At 47.0% G+C, this 14,823-nt stretch overlaps 1 protein-coding gene across 1 annotated transcript in view; it reads right to left on the bottom strand.

Annotated features, from left to right (window-relative positions):
• The window catches only part of LOC115087279 (lysosomal-trafficking regulator-like), a 1,534,685-nt gene that overhangs the window by 533,677 nt on the left and 986,185 nt on the right, over positions 1 to 14,823 (bottom strand).

Genomic DNA, 14,823 nt, shown 5'->3' with positions numbered 1-14,823 from the left:
AACACATGCAGCTGGGAGGATTTCCTAGTATTCTATCTTAATGTATGTTTAATGGTGAGGCATAAATATGAGAAGTAGTGAAAGAGAAGGCAAAGTCCTAAATTTTTAATAAAATCAATCTCCCTCCATCATATTGGTGGAAATGGAAAAAAAAACATTTTTTTGTTTAAATAGTCATCACTAATTTTAAATACTCTAATATGGTGTGACTACTGAGATCCGTGGGTAACTGGCTTTTAAATACTCATTTATATACAGATATAGAATATGAAAAACAGGTTTTGGCCCCTCTTAATTTGCGACTCTTTCTGCATTAGAGAACAGATTGTGTATTGGTAAGAGGTGATGCCTTTATTTTATCATCCTCAATGCAGAGAGCGTGGAAGTTTATATGGTTTCAGGTTTAATTCAATTATTGAGAAATACAGATTTTCCTCCTAAAGATATGCATGTGAGGTACCAGAGGAGACACAGCTACAGTCATTTTTAGATTGTAAACAAAAGGATGATTCCGATTGTTTTCTTTATTTACAACTACAACATTTTGTCTCATGTTTGCTGACTTTGGTGTCTTTGCCATTAACTTCCAAAGCATTTAGGATCTTAATACAAATTAATAAAAGGAAACATTTCCCCTTGTCCATGATAAACCGCTATATCGAAGGTGTTACTAAATTTAAGAGATTAGTAGTTGTAGTGGAAAAATGGCAACTCATCTTAAATGTGAAATTCACAAAGATGACATCATAGAACATATAACATTGATTCCCAAATGTTCTGAGAATGTCATCCTTAGAGAACTACAATTTTGTATCATTCAGAGAACAATTATAGCTCCATTACAGGCTTGTATAGCAGGTTACACAAATTCTAAAACTTGCAAGAAATGTTTTAATGAAACAGCTAATCTTATGTCTGAAGATTGAGCTGTTTTGGCATTCTGTTATTGGGGTGTTAATGAGCATGACTAAATACCCAGTGTCTATGACTTTTTTTTTTCTTTCTTTTGGGTCTCAATACAATTCATATGTTTTTAAAGCATTCTCACAAGATTTTTTTACTTAAAGCTGCACTTGTTGCCAAGCATTGCATCTTACTGCGAAGGCAGAAGACAAATCACCTGATCAGCCATTGTGGCATGTCAAAATTTATGAAATGTTGCAAATGGAGTTTGAACTAACATTCTGTTATCTGAGAAACAACGTAGGTTGTTCTTGGTAACCTGGAATCCATATCTTCAACAATTACCTAAAGAAGAACAAGTGCTCTTTTTCTTTAGATAAAACTCAACAACATTAGGACTCATGTAATGAAATCTACTGGAGTGATTCCTCATGAAAGTGAAGATGTGTAAGAGATGACTCAGTCATGGCATGCCATTTCCTAATTAGTTTGATGAGTATTCCCATGTATATTCCTATGAGACATACTGTCCAATTGAATTAGTGGCATGGGACTTCATGCTTTTTTTTTTTCTTCCAGTATTTGTATCAACTCTTACAGATACGTTCTGTATATGTATTGACTCAATATTGACTATTCTGAGCTCTGATGTTGGTATCAGGATGGAAATGGATAGCTCGGGGTGAAGGGGGAATAAAGGGCAATGGGTGGGGTAATAGGTTGTTGTGGGGAAAAAAGATTGTTTGCTTACTGTTAATTTGTAATGCTTGTTTTGATAACATCCTGAATAAAAGATATTTAGAAAAAAAAGTCATCTACCAAAAGGCACTGAACCAGTATACTCAATAGATTCTATCAGAGAACAGTTGTGGAGCTGCAATATCTCAGCTAAATTACCCTCAGTTTTTTGTTTTTGTTTATTTATTTATGTATTTATGATTTTCTTTTGCAATGCTTAGACAACATACTAATCATCAATGAAAAGGTCATATTAAGTATAAGATATCAAGTATACATCTAGAAATTACATTCACTTCTTTTAGATATTAAAGTAAATATTAAAGTCACCATAGGAATTTACAATCATTAATTACTAATCTCTTTAAGACACTTAACAAATATGAACCGGAAAAGGAAATTTCGGTGCTTCAAATACTTTCTAGAGCACTCTTATAAACCAGAAAAAAAAAAAAAAACAGGTAATATGCGAACTATATTTTATCTTATTCTCCACTTTTCTATCTATGGGCCTCATTTTCTAAACGGATCGCACGCGATAAGGGACATTTCGCGTGCGAAACGTCCCTTATCGCGTGCGATACCAAAATGGGGGCGGGGTCGGCCCCGGAAGAGGAGGAGTCGGTGCGTCACCAGGGCCGACTCCGCGAAGATGCCGCAGACGACGAAAAGGTAAGGCCCTTTTCGCGTCCGAGTTCGCGCCCAATAGCTACACCTTCTATGGTGGCGCTACTGGGTGCGAAACCGGCAGCGATCGCACTGCGACGGTGCGATCGCTGCCGGCTAGCGCAGGCCTGCCCTCCATTTCGGCCCCCCACCCCTTATTCCATAAAGTATCGCAGGCCTGCGATACTTTAGAAAATGAGGCCCTATGTTTGGTTTTCAACCCTTATTGGTATTTTTGAATTAATAAATGATCTGGATCAAAAAACACATGTCTGTTGTTGTTCAATTTAACTATACGTTTATTTGGGTATCTTACTATGGTTTCAGCTCCAAGTTCTCTAACTTCTTGGCGCATTAATAAGAACTTTTTCCTGTGCAACTGAGTTTCTCTTGCAATGTCTGGAAAAATCCAGACATTTCCACCTAAGAAACTTTTTGATCTATTACGAAAAAAAATGTTTCAAAACTGAGTCTCGGTCTGAAGGAAATATAAATGAGACTAATAAAGTCCCTCTAAATTCTATCTGATCTTCGAATGACTGTTCAATTAAATCTGTTATATTACCTATATCTCCTTGTAGCTCTCTAATATTACCTTTTAATGTACCTTTTTCTTTCTTACTTTCATTTAGAAAATATATTTTTGCTATCTGTGGAATAGCTTCTTGTGGAAACAATAATAATTCTGTTATATACTTCATAAAAGTATCCAATGGCAAGTTTAACCTAACACAAGGGAAATTCACAACTCTCAAATTTTTGTATCTTAATTCATTTTCAATTTTTCTTGAATTTATAGTTTCTCCTTGTATTACAGTGTTTTGTCCTTCTTGCAATTGTGAAACCTGTTTTTCCAATATATTAACTTTACTTGTATTTGTATGAACAACTGGTTCTAACTGATATATATGATTCTTAGTTTCTGACATAATATTCGCCAACATAATAATAGTAGATTCTAAAGAAGTTAGAGCTTTCCATACACATTCCAGTGCAATTTCCTGGGGTTTTTTTTTTTTACCAATTCCAAACCTAATGGTTGTATCCCCAACACAGTTTCTTGACCATGTTTTACTAAGGTCAAGTCCTCTCGCTCCTCTGGTGTAGAAGTCACTGGTACAAATTCTGGATCCTCTCCACCAGCTGCTCCCAACATTTGTTTGTCGCAGCTGAGGCTGCTTTCCAGATTCTCCAGTAGACTTAATAGCAGCCTCTTCAGCGTCCTTTTCGGCCCCGACTAAGGTCAACTCAGCCACCAACTTAGGATGACTGGATAACCCTAAGAACTGACGCTGGTTGCTGCTTGGATGAGAAAAGAAAATTATTTCTTACCTGCTAATTTTCGTTCCTGTAGTACTAAGTATCAGTCCAGACGGTGGGTTATGTCCCCCGTCCAGCAGATGGAGTCAGAGCAAACTTCGGAGGGTGCTGGCATATAAGCTGGTGCACCCCTCCTAGATCCTCAGTATCGAGAATATCAAAGCCAAGCCAGAGTACTGGACAGACCAAGGAGGATGGATCAAGCATATTCGCAAATATAAACTGTAAACTTTGAAAGAAACTATGCAACTTGCAAAGAGAACTGTCGAACTGATACAAACATACAGCCAAAGAACCAGAAGGAGAAGGCGAAACAGTAGGACAGGAGAGAGAATATACGAGCAGGTTCACCCCTAGATCCGAACACGACCAGGGCGGGCATCTGGACTGATCCTTAGTACTACAGGAACGAAAATTAGCAGGTAAGACATAATTTTCTTTTCCCTGTACGTACCAGGATCAGTCCAGATGGTGGGATGTACCAAAGCTTCCCTAGACCGGGTGGGTCCCTGAGAACCCTGCTCGAATAACCCTGTCCCCAAAAGAGCCTGATTCAGCTGCTGGCACGTGGAGCAGGTAATGTCTGGAAAACGTGTGCAGGGACTTCCAAGTCGCTGCCCGACAGATTTCCTGAGCGGAGACATACTGGGACTCCGCACAGGAGGTGGCCTGGGCTCGCAGAGAATGGGCCTTGATTCCCACCGGCGGATCCTTCCCAGAGCCAATGTATGCCGAAGCCACCGCCTCCTTGAGCCAGCGCGCAATTGTAGTCTTCGGACGACTTGATGGCCCTTTCTAGTCCTGGACCAGAGTACGAAGAGATGATCGGAGACCCGGAATTCATTCGTCACCTCTAAGTAATGTAGGAGGATGCGCTTTACGTCCAGGCGCCTGAGAGATTTAGGGCGTCCTGCGGGAAGGACGGTAGCTCCACTATCTGGTTCAAGTGGAATGACGAAACCACCTTGGGCAGGAACGAAGGGACTGTCCGTATGTAGACCCCCGAATCCGTGAACCGAAGGAAGGGTTCCCTGCACGATAGAGCTTGGAGCTCAGAAATGCGCCGCGCCGAGGCTATGGCCACCAGGAAAATTGCTTTCAGAGTGATATCCTTGAGAGAGGACTGACGCAGAGGCTCGAAGGGGGGCCCCCCTAGGGCCTGCAGCACCAGATTGAGATTCCAGGAAGGGCAAAGCTGACGCAACGGTGGCCGCAGATGCTTGACTCCCTTGAGGAACTGTGAGATGTCCGGATGGGACGATGGATCCGGCCTCCCCGAGGAGCGGGCTAAGGAAGCCAGTGCTGACCCTTGCACTCTCAGAGAATTGTAAGAGAGACCCTTCTCCAGCCCCTCTTGTAGGAACGCCAGGATCTGCTGTCGGGAGGCTGCAGTCACGTGGGCACCTCGTGCCGAACACCACACCTCAAACACCTTCCACACCCGCACGTAAGCGACCGATGTCGAGGTCTTACGCGCTCTGAGGAGGGTGTCTACCACGGAGACCGCGTAGCCCTTGCGCAGGAGGCTTCCTCCTTCAAAGCCAGGCCGCAAGACAGAAGTGTTCCGCCTGATCCGAAAATACCGGACCCTGGTGAAGCAGACGAGGCAGGTGCGAGAGCCGAAGTGGACCGGTCTACCGCCACGTTGAGAGGTCCGCGAACCACGGCCGCCGCGGCCATTCGGAGCCACCAGGATTACCAATCCGTGGTGCGACTCTATCTTCCTTAGGCACCTTGCCCACCAGAGGCCAAGGGGGAAGACACAGAGTAGAAGCTGGTGGGGCCGTGGAAGAACTAGAAGCGTCCACTCCTCTGCGCCGCGCGCCCTTCTGCGGCTGAAGAACGGGGGGCTTTTGTGTTGGCAAGCGTTGCCATGAGATCCATCGAGGGCGTCCCCCCAGCGCCGGGAGATTGAGAGTCATCGCGTCGTCGGAGAGAGAGAGACCATTCTCCGGATTCCAACACCTGACGACTCAAGAAGTCCGCTTGAATGTTGTCCACCCCCGCGATGTGCGAGGCCGCCAGACGTCGAGAAAACGTTCCGCCCATGCCATCAGCGAGCGGGTTCGAGCGCTACATGACGGCTTCTGATTGCCCCCTTGCTGGTTGATGTAAGCCACCGTTTGTCGCATTGTCCGAGAGGACTCGAAGCCGCTCCGACCTCTGATCAGGGGCAGAAATGCCTGAGTGCCAGACGAACCGCTCTGGTCTCCAGACGGTTGATCGGCCAAGTCATCTGTTCCTTTGTCCACTGACCCTGAGCCAAGCTCCTGAGGCAAACTGCCCCCCAACCAGACAGACTGGCATTGGTAGTGACTACTACCCAGTCCGGTGCCTCCAGAGGACATCCTTGGGCCAGGTTCCTGGGATCCAGCCACCACCGCAAGCTGAACCTGGCGGTCGGAGTAAGAGGGAGTATCGCCTAGTAATCCCGAGAAACTGGTTTCCACCTCGAGAGCAGGGACATTTGCAGAGGCCTCAGGTGTGCAAAGGCCCAGGGTACTAGACCTATCGCGAACGCCATTGATCCCAGAATTTGGAGGTAGTCCCACGCCGTGTGTACGGGGAGCGAAGCAAACCGGATGATTTGATCTCGCAGGGATTGAGCCTTGTCTGGACGAAGGAAGAGCCTGCCCTGCGCTGTGTCGAAGCGCGCCCCCAGGAAGTCCAATTGCTGGGAAGGCAGCAGACTGCTCTTGCTGAAGTTCACCACCCAGCCAAGAGACTGGAGGAAGGTCACTACTCTGTCGACCGCCGCCCATCCCAGCGGAAGAGTCTTTGCTCGGATGAGCCAGTCTTCCAAATAAGAGTGGACCAGGATGCCTTCCCGCCGTAGTGCAGCTGCCACTATTACCATGACCTTGGTAAAGGTTCTGGGCGCGGTCGCGACCTCCAATCCGGGGTAACGAGGAGTGGACTAGCCTGGCATCATTGGGGTGTCTTGCCAGAGGCTCCCCGAGACCTCAAAGATCTTCTTGAGGGCGACCTCCAGCTTCCTGTCCTGTAGATCTCGAAGGGCCGTGCCCCCTGTGACCGGGATTGTGGTTCTCTTCGTGACGGCGGAAACCGCCGAGTCAACCTTGGGGACCTTAAGGAGATCCAGGAAGTCTCCAGTGAGAGGATAGAGCTTGTCCATAGCCCTGCCGACCCGAAGGGATGCCTCCGGAGTGTCCCACTCTCTCACGAGAAGCTGGAGAAACGAATCATGAATAGGAAAGGTCTTTGCCAAGGGATGCAGGCCCGCCAACACAGGATCTCCCTTCTTAGTAGGGAGGGAGCCGGGGGGCCCAGGGGCTCAACGGGAGGGTCGAGATCTAATTCCTGAAGAACGTGGGGAATAAGGTCCGCCAACTCTTCCTTGCGAAAGATCCGGAGCACCCGCGGGTCATCACATTCCAAGTGCGCTGCCAATGTCGCCTCATCATCCGCTTGCGACACCGGGTCACCCCCTGGGTCCGGCGAGGGAGACGTCCCGCCCAGGGACAGCGGCAGACCCAGGGGCACCCTGGGACCCCCCACCGCAGCCCCCGCTAGCGAAGCCGTAGTGCCTGTGGTCCTTGGAACCTTAGCGGGGGGGGGAACTGCAGCTGACCCCCCCCTGAGGATTCAGGCTTTGCAGATATGCCTGGTGCATAAGCACCACGAAGTCCGCCGTCAAACTGGGAGGCACTGGGGGGGGGGGGGTTTGGGGAGTCCCTGGGGAGCCCGGAGGTGGATAGGAGCGGACCCGGATCAGAGATCGGGGTTCCAGCGGCAAGAAATCATCCTGCGTCTCCTCAGCATCAGATCCCTCGCTGCTTTCCAATTCCAAAATGGCCGCCGCTCCCGCCAAAGGAGGGGGCGGGGCTACTCCCCGAGGCCCGCGGCGCTCCGAGCACGGCGGAGAAGTCGTCGGGGGAGCGGTGCTGGTCTCCCACCTGGGGAGACACCTGCCGCAAGGGCCTTCCCTCGAACCTCCCTGTCCCGGGCCGCCGCAGGACGGGCAACGGGCGCGCTGCATAGCGCGAGCCCGGGGGCGGGAAAAATGGCACCGAGCAAAGAGAAGCCAGGAGATGCGCCGCGGGAGGAGCGGGCTTGCCTCGCCTTCACTCTACTCCTGAATCCCTCCCACCGGGGGCGGCAGGGGAATGGGCTTCCGTGCCGCCACGGCCCCAGGGAATGGCGCGTCGCAGGGCCGCGGGGGGGAGGAGAGGAACCGCGGCTGAAAGAAGGGGAGAGGCTGGCACCACCAGCATCCACCTCCTAGTGCTAGATTCCACTGCTGTAAAGCAAAAACAACACAGAACCTCCCCAACTTACCCCCGGAGAGACAGCAATGAAGGCTGAGCAAGGGAGGGGGAGAGAAGAGGCAGTCCTGATGGCAAGAGATGAATTAGGGCGGCAAGCCCGAGACAGCCTCTCTACTTTTTTTTTTTTTAAACTGCTTGATCCAACCTAAAGGGAGAATAGAGAGAAGAATAAAAACATGTGGGCCCAGGAGCCACTAATCAGGGGAAGCAACAGGTTCCCCTCCTCACATCTGCTGGAGTCAGAGAGATACTGAGGATCTAGGAGGGGTGCACCAGCTTATATGCCAGCACCCTCCGAAGTTTGCTCTGACTCCATCTGCTGGACGGGGGACATAACCCAACGTCTGGACTGATCCTGGTACGTACAGGGAAGGAGTCTCTGGAGCTCTGGGGTTTAAAGATGTTTGAAAGTCCAACATTGCAGACACGTTCCCTACACCTTGCAATGTATTGGACAGCCTACTCGGAGAAACAATGTTCACAGGGGAGAAAAACTCTGCTATTGTGGGTTGTAAGGGTATTGTTACTGGAGTAGTCAGAGCCTCTACTCGAATTTTCCCTTTACGCTTAGTGTCTGGCATTTAGAGTTCACAACAATGTAAATTAAAGGAATTATACCCTTAGAGGTTTTTCTCCAATCCAATTCCTAGTTACGATTTGAAGCCACCGCTGAAGGTTGAAGGGGAGATAGTTGTTTAACTTTTGTATTTCCAAAAAGTTAAAAAAAAAAAAAAGAGTTGAGTCAATCAGACAAATCCAAATCAGACGAAGCCAAATTAGACAAAGCGACACATGCACCTTTGTCGCACGCGGCTTCGTCAGTGCGCCGGCGATGGCTGCGCACCACAGGAAGACTTTTTAAAATACCTTCCCACGTCTCAGGCAAGTGACTTCAGTAATCAGGAAAATGTCCACAGGTAATAGATGACGTCTGGGCCAGTAATCACTCGACATTCTGATCAAGTAACGTTCTCCCGCTTCACCTCAAAGGCAATTGTGGGAAGGCTTTTTTAAATACCTTCCCGCGTCTCAGGCAAATGACGTCAGTAATCAGGAAAATGTCCGCAGGTAATAGATGCCATCTGGGCCATTAATCACTCGACCCTCCGATCAGGTAACGTTCTCCCGCTTCACCTCAGTTTAAATTTTAAACAGTGTTGTTACAATTCTTGATTTAATCTAGTGCAAATTTCTTTTCATATTAATATTCATGTTTGTTTCAAATAATAGTAAGGTCACTGAAAATTCAGGATTTCTGCCAGTCCCAGGTGGAGCTAATTTTAGTAGTCAATTTGTTTTGCAGACAATGACTTACCGGTTAGCTCTGTCTCTTCTTCCTGGAACTTATGTATATTTAGATTTTTTTTTATATTTATATTTTTTATATTCTACTTTTTGCACTTTTTTCCGCACTTCAAAGCAGATTACATTCAAGTACTGTAGGTATTTCCCTATCCCTAGAGGGCTTACAATCTAACCGCATCATTCTTCAAAATGCATTATGGCGTTAACGCATGCGATAAACACCATAATGCATGGCACAATGCAAATTTTTAAAAGGGGAGGAATTGGGGAGGAGTTGGTGGCACAAAAGTGGGCTGGCTTCACACCTTGTGAAGCCATAATGCACGATATCGCACAGTTTTAACGCCAAAATTAACTACATATTTTTCAATAGTGTTAAGCTGTGCGATATCGTGCGTTATGCCCAAAACACAATTTGCGATTTTTTCTCAAATTCCGTTTTGGGCATTTTTAGGCTGGTGTAGGGCCTGAGATGTGGGAGGATAGTGGGGAAGGGGCCTGTGATGTGGGAGGAGAGAGAGAGAGCGAGAGCCTTTGGGGGTGGCACCATTAGTAGGCAGCTATTTATGCTATTATAGGAGGCCCGCCTAGTAACTCGAGGTGAGGTTTAGGTAGTAGTGTAGGGGTTAGGGGCCATTTTGACATGCAGAGTGAGACATAGAACAGAACAGTATACTCTTGTGAAGATCTGGTGTCCTTCAGAGTGCGGAAACTTGCACAACGATGAGATTTGTACAATGATCTCTCAACCTAGCTTGATGGTCTCTCTACCTGGGTAACACGCCCTTTAATCTGTCTAATGCTTTTTGAACCGTTTAGTCTTCTTCTGAATTCTTGCATGCTTCTCTTCCTGTTTTGCTCAGATTCTATCCTCATCCAACTACTATTTAGGAAATGTCTGTCACTAAGTATTCATTTTATCTTGCATTAATATGTCTTGTAAAACCCTCATCAAGTTGTGTTTTCTTCTTAGACCAGTTCCTGAGTCCTTGAATAAAGCAAAATTGCTTACCTTGTAATAGGTGTTATCCCAGGACAGCAGGATGTAGTCCTCACATATGGGTGACATCAGTAATGGAGCCCTATGTACGGAAAACTTCTGTAAAAGTTTCTATGAAACTTTTGACTGGCACCAGAGTGCCTACTGAGCATGCCCAGCATGCCATGATATTCCCTGCCACAGGGGTCTCCCTTCAGTCTGGTTTTGTAGCAATTAGCGTTAGCCAAAAATAAAATAATAAAACGTATTGGACCCAACTCCGCGGGGTGGCGGGTGGGTTTCGTGAGGACTACATCCTGCTGTCCTGGGATAACACCTATTACAAGATAAGCAATTTTGCTTTATCCCAGGACAAGCAGGATGCTAGTCCTCACATATGGGTGATTAACAAGCTAGAGGCTGCGTCATTTCGTATTGAAGCAACGGTGAAGTATTGTTGTTGGAAATGACGCAGCCGAAGATCACAGCAGGTTGGATGTAGAAGGAGTTGGGGTTACACTGGAAACAAGTTCTTTAAGACAGATTGTCCATATGCTGAATCTTGTCTTCCTTCTTTGTCTAAACAGTAGTGAGCTGCAAAGGTGTGAAGAGAACTCCATGTTGCTGCTTTGCAAATGTCCAGAATAGGTACAGAGCGAAGGTGTGCTACTGAGGTTGACATCGCCCTGACTGCATGTGCTTTTACTCGCCCTGGAAGAGTAAGGCCTGCTTTTCTATAACAAAATTGTATGCAATCTGCTAGCCAATTTGACAAAGTATGTTTACCCACTGGTTTACCAGGTTTTTTGGATCATAGGATACAAACAGCTGACTGGATTTCCTGTGGACTGTAGTGCGGTTTAAGTAGAAAGATAGTGCACGCTTACAGTCCAAGGTATGTAAGGCACTTTCTCCCTGGTGAGAGTGAGGTCTTGGAAAGAATGTTGGTAAAACTATAGATTGATTGAGGTGAAATTCCGTGACTACTTTTGGAAGGAATTTAGGATGAGTACGGAGGACCACCCTGTCATGTAGAAACTTTGTAAAGGGTTCGTATGTGACTAGAGCTTCTAGTTCGCTGACCCTTCTAGCTGATGTAATGGCTATAAGGAAAACCGTTTTCCAAGTGAGAAATTTAAGGTCACAGGTATCTTTGGGTTCAAATGGAGAACGCATAAGCCTGGTTAAGACTACGTTCAAGTCCCATTGTATGCTTGGGGAATGAAGTGGTGGTTTAATGTGAGTTAGGCCTCTCATGAATTTACTGACGAGAGGCTGTGTAGAGATAGGTGTGTCTCCCAGCTTGCTATGATAAGCTGAGATTGCACTCAAGTGTATTCTTACAGATGAAGTCTTTAGACCAGAGTCTGAAAGATGGTATAGGTAGTCTAGTAGTGAGGTAGTGGGGCAAGTGAAAGGATCTAGTGCTTTCTGAGTGCACCACAAAGTAAACCGTTTCCATTTGTAGGAATAATTCCTTCTAGTGGAAGGTTTACGTGAGGCTATCAGCACTTGAGATATAGTGGTTGGAAGGTTGAGTGGTTGTAAGATCAAGCTTTCAACATCCATGCTGTCAGGGACAGGGATTGAAGGTTGGGATGGCGCAGCTGACCCTGTTCCTGAGTTATGAGATTGGGAGCTACTCCCAGGCAAATGGGATCCCTGACTGAGAGATCTAGAAGTGTGGGAAACCATACTTGTCGAGGCCAGTATGGGGCTATGAGTATCATGGTCCCCTTGTCCTGTTGAAACTTCACTAGAGTTTTGGTTATGAGTGGTATCGGTGGATACGCATATAACAGGCCTGAGTTCCAATGGCGAGCAAAAGCATCCCTTGGTAGGCTGTTCTGCTGCCAGAGGAGAGAGCAGTAATTGTTCACTTTGTAGTTCAGATGGGATGCAAAGAGATCTATTGTTGGTTGACCCCACCGTTGAAATATCTTGGTTGCTAGCGTTGGGTCTAGAGACCACTCGTGTGGTTGGAAGTGACGGCTGAGGCGATCCGCTACTGTGTTGTGGATGCCTGCTAGGTAGGTGGCCAGTAGAAGAATTGAGTGTGCTAGGGCCCAGTCCCAAATTTGAGCTGCTTCTTGACAAAGGAGATAGGAACCTGTTCCCCCTTGTTTGTTGATGTACCACATGGCTACTGTGTTGTCCGTTTGGATCAGAACAGTCGTGTGTGAAAGGCAGTCCTTGAACGCATGTAGTGCATAGCGTATAGCTCGAAGCTCCAGAAAGTTTATTTGAAAGGAGGCTTCTTGTTTCGTCCATGTGCCCTGCGTCTTTAGATGACCAATGTGTGCTCCCCAACCTAAGGTGGATGCATCTGTAGTTAAAGTCACTTGTGGATCTGGTTGCTGGAAAGGTAGACCCTTGAGCAAGTTGATCGTTGATGTCCACCAGAGAAGGGAAGATTTCAGATCTTGTGTTATCTGAATGGGAGTGGACAATGGTTGAATGGCTTGAATCCATTGATTTTTCAGTGTCCATTGCATTAGTCGCATGGTCAATCTGGCCATGGGAGTGACGTGAACTGTTGAGGCCATGTGTCCGAGTAGGGTGAGGCACTGATGAGCTGTAACTCGAGACTGATTGCGAATAGAGTGCGCTAGGAGAACGAGCGTTTGAGCACGGTCTCTTGGAAGAAAAGCTTTTGCTGTGATGGTTTTGAGATCTGCACCTATGAACTGCAACTGGTGAGATGGTGTGAGATGGGGTTTCTCGTAATTGATGAGAAATCCCAAGGAGTGAAGCAACTTTATTGTGAGCTGGAGAGAAGTGAGAGCTCCGCTTTGTGTTTGACTCCTGATGAGCCAGTCGTCCAAGTAAGGAAACACATGCACTCTTTGTTTGTGAAGATGTGCCACCGCTACTGCAAGACACTTTGTGAATACTTGAGGTGCTGACGCTAGGCCGAATGGTAGTACTCGATATTGGAAGGTACTGTCGATGAGGAGGAAAGATGGGAATGTGAGCGTAAGTGTATTGAAGATCCAGAGAGCAGAGCCAATCCCCTTTTTGAAGAAGAGGTAGCATGGTGCCCAACGATACCATCCTGAATTTCTCTTTCTTTAGAAATTTGTTGAGATTTCTGAGGTCCAGAATAGGACGTAGGCCCCCGGTTTTCTTTGGAATGAGGAAATATCGGGACTAGAATCCTCTGCCCCACTGAGGCCTGGGAACTTGTTCTATGGCCCTGGCATTCAGAAGGGTGGATAATTCTGCTTGTAGAATTGTGGAGTGATGAGACACTGTCCAAGATGAAAGAGGAGGATTTTCGTTTGGTACAGTGAGGAAATCCAAGCGGTACCCTTGAGCTGTAATTGAGAGTACCCATTGGTCTGTTGTGATGGAGGTCCAAGTTTGATGGTAATAAGCTATTCAACCTCCCACCGGTAAGTGTGGAAGAGGATTTTGAGAATGGTTTCTGCTCTCTGGCTGGTTTTCAAAAGCCTGATGTGGATGCAGTAGGCGCAGGCTGCTGGGGCCTAGCAGGCCTCTGTCGAGTTTGGGAACGCTGTGTAGGGCGTTGCTGTCTGGCTCTGGTAGCAGGAGGATAATATCGTCGAGGGCGATAGTACGGTTTCCTGACTTCTCTTCTAGGAGGCCTCCTAGAAGGTTGGTGTGTCTCTTGAGGAAGTTGAGACAACTGTTTCAGGGTTTCCGTGTGGTCCTTTATGGTTGCCACTACCTCTTTGACCTTGTCTCCAAAAAGGTTTTCCCCTAGACAAGGTAGGTCTGCCAACCTTTCTTGTACTTCTGGTCTGAGTTCAGAAGATTTTAACCAGGCCCATCTTCGAGCTGTTATACCTGAGGCCGATAAACGGGAGGCTGTTTCGAAGGAATCGTAAGTGGCTATCACCTCGTGCCTGCCTGCTTCTAGGCCCTTATGCACGAGGCGGAGGAAACCCTCTTGAAACTGGTCTGGCAAATGTTGGGAAAGAGTTTCAACCTGTTTCCACAGGTCACGCTGATACTGGCTCATGAATAATTGGTATGAGTTTTTATCCGTGAGACCAGCATTGCTCCTTGGAAGATCTTCCTTCCTAAACTGTCAAGGAAACGACTGTCTTTACCTGGAGGTGTGGAAGCATGTTGTTTCAGACTCTTAGCCTTTTTCTGGGCTGATTCAACCACTACAGATTGGTGTGGCAATTGAGACTTTTGAAACCCTGGAATGGGTTGTACGAGATATGTGGCATCAGCTCGTTTATTAACTGCTGCCACAGAGCCAGGGTGCTCCCACATCCGGTACATTAGCTCTTGCAGGACCTCGTGCACTGGAATAGCTAGTATTTCTTTAGGAGGATCCACGAACTGAAGGACCTCCAAGGTCTTCTGCCTAGTGTCTATTTCCGAGAGGAGAGAGAATGGGATAGTGTCTGACATCTCCTTTATGAAATTAGAGAAGGAAAGATCTGGTGATGATTTCCTTCTGTCCTCTGGTGGTGAAGGTTCAGATAGGATATCTTCTTCAGATGATAGATCATTCTCTGAGTCAGTACCAGTATCCAGTGGATGTCCAGATGGTCTAAGTGGCTTAAATGGGACCTCAAACATTGGTGTACGTAGTCTGACAGGCGGAATAACTCCTGATGGACCAGGCAGTGGTTCTTGATGTGG

This window comes from Rhinatrema bivittatum, chromosome 3 (assembly GCF_901001135.1).
Source record: "Rhinatrema bivittatum chromosome 3, aRhiBiv1.1, whole genome shotgun sequence".
NCBI classification, from domain to species: domain Eukaryota; kingdom Metazoa; phylum Chordata; class Amphibia; order Gymnophiona; family Rhinatrematidae; genus Rhinatrema; species Rhinatrema bivittatum.
The sequence above is the reverse complement of the archived record's forward strand: the minus strand, read 5'-3'. Positions and strand labels throughout refer to the sequence as shown.